This window comes from Mastacembelus armatus, chromosome 16 (genome assembly GCF_900324485.2).
Source record: "Mastacembelus armatus chromosome 16, fMasArm1.2, whole genome shotgun sequence".
Taxonomy (NCBI): Eukaryota; Metazoa; Chordata; class Actinopteri; order Synbranchiformes; family Mastacembelidae; genus Mastacembelus; species Mastacembelus armatus.
This window is the reverse complement of record NC_046648.1, coordinates 16,694,854-16,696,894: the sequence shown is the minus strand read 5'-3', so window position 1 is coordinate 16,696,894 and position 2,041 is coordinate 16,694,854.

The window sequence follows — 2,041 nt, the reverse complement described above, 5'->3', positions numbered from 1 at the left end:
ATGCACTGCACTTGGTTTCAATTCCCCTTACCTCTCTGAATAAATCCTGACTGGCCACTTTCATGAAAGTAATAAAAGTTCATTGCGGCACACCCCTTCCTCTGTATCATATAGCCACAATTATTAAACCCACCAGAAGCTTCTCACACAATTGTTTCAAAAGCTTATTTGAATATTATGCAGCCATCTAGTGCCAATTACAGATATTGCACCAATCATCCCCTTGATCCACTTACATGATGGTGACTAATGTGTTGTTCGCATGTGGAAAGAAAAGATGGGGCTTTATCTATGAAAACAAATGACTTGAAAACCAATCTTGCTTAAAAGCTCTTGAGTGGAAATTTGGCACTGCTATTGAATAATTCCCACTTCCAACACTAGCCACATCCAGCCTCCTCTTTATTAAAACACTAACACAGTGAAAGAAGTATATTGATATAATAAAAAAAAGAGGGGATGGGGAGAAAAGTCTGAGTAAGAAAGAAAAAACAGACATAAATGAAATTCTGCTACATGTCTTTTTTTTTGTTCTTATTGTTATTTCTCTTTTTAAAGTTCAGTTTATTGTTCAAATACTTTGATACTCAACTGTGTTTAAGTTCTGGTTGAACCAGAGATCACATGACAAGCTCCAACAGGAAGGACGAGAAGTGGTTCCTGTTCAATCTGATTGGTTAAAAGGGTTTCTAGTAAAACATGACATCACATAGATGGTCCTGGGGTAGAGCTAGATGGGTCTGATGGTGTCATGAGGTCAAAGGGCAAATAAATTGTACTGTCCTCACTGCCCAGTGAAAGGTGATCAGGCAGAGTGCATGAGAGAGGTGACTGCATTGCTTTTCATATCAACTGATTTAGAAAAGGGAAGAAGACGGGACAGTCTCTCCAAAACCAAGAAATCCACCAATCCAGTTCAAAAGCCAACACCCAATGAGGACAGGGAGTCAAAGTCTACTGACCAAACACCGGCATCTTTTGGGAGATGCTTGGTCTGTCCACATCCCACCATGTGTTCTCAAAGCCAGAGGGAGGGAGACGTTTTGAGCATATATCTCTGTGTGTGTTTGCGTGTGTGCACGTATTGTATTTGTGTGTACAAATATGACATCATTACTCACAGGTTGGTGACTACTTTTATCCATAGTTGTGACTCGGGGAGGGGAGGAGAACCGAAGATGACATCACAAAGCTCAATTCTGAGCGGAGAAGAAGTTCTGGAGCTGCTGTCCGCGGTGGAGCAGCCTCGCCTTCACTCTCGTCGTCATGGGAACCATCCAAAGGGATGTAGCTCACCCTCGTGTGGCGTCTCACTGTCGCCCTCACTAGAACGTGTACTATGGAGCGGGTGGCAGTCACGTTGCTCTCACACAAAGTAGTGCTAGCAATAGAACTACTGTCCACATTAGTTCCTGCAGTGATGGTTGCTAATTGATTAGTCACCAAGGCAGCCATACCTCTGGGGTCATCCCCGGCCATGGCATGACGGTTCTCTGTAGCAGTGGTGCTCGCTCCCACGTCTCCCTCTCTCCTCTCCCCCTGTCATACCTCACTCTCCAGGCTGGAGAAGTGGGCAGATCCTCTGCGTGAACACAGACTCTTGGATTTGAGTGGCAGGTGGGGAGAGTAGAATCTCCGTGGCTGTGGTACTGAGCGCAGTCTCTGGTACTGGAGTTTGGCACTGGCTGAAGCCTGAGCCTGGCCCTGGCCTGTCATTCCTACCCCTGCTGGTGGTGAGACGGAGGATGAGGAAGGTGGAGGCGGGATGGGCATTGGGAGGGAGGTGGGAGACATGGACGGCTGCTGGGGTGGTGACGGCGAGGGCTGAGGTGGATGGTCTGTGGGCTGTGTGCTGAGGCTGAGGTTAGATTGGCTGCCAGATTTGGCTTGACTGGGATCTGATTTGGGAGGCAGAGGCTTTGGGCGATTGCCCCCGCTGAAGCTGTGGCAGTGAGGGAGAAGCTCTTCCTGGCTATGGGAAAGTGCTGTGGCACCTCGTTTGGAGTGGGATGTGTGTGAGCGTCTGTGGGGATGTGGGTAA